Here is a 207-nt window from a genome sequence, read left to right as displayed (position 1 = left end):
CCTGCAGTGTCGCAGTGGTCCTGCAGTAGCACAGTGGTCCTGCAGTGTCACAGTGATCCTGCAGTAGCACAGTGGTCCTGCAGTGGTCCTGCAGTATCATAGTAGTACTGCAGTAGCACAGTGGTACTCCTGTGGTCCTGCAGTGTCACAGTGGTCCTGCAGTATCGCAGTGGTACTGCAGTGGTCCTGCAGTATCGCAGTGGTACT

The sequence above is a fragment of the Micropterus dolomieu genome, linkage group LG10, assembly GCF_021292245.1.
Source record: "Micropterus dolomieu isolate WLL.071019.BEF.003 ecotype Adirondacks linkage group LG10, ASM2129224v1, whole genome shotgun sequence".
Classification (NCBI taxonomy): Eukaryota; Metazoa; Chordata; class Actinopteri; order Centrarchiformes; family Centrarchidae; genus Micropterus; species Micropterus dolomieu.
This window is presented reverse-complemented; position numbering follows the sequence as displayed.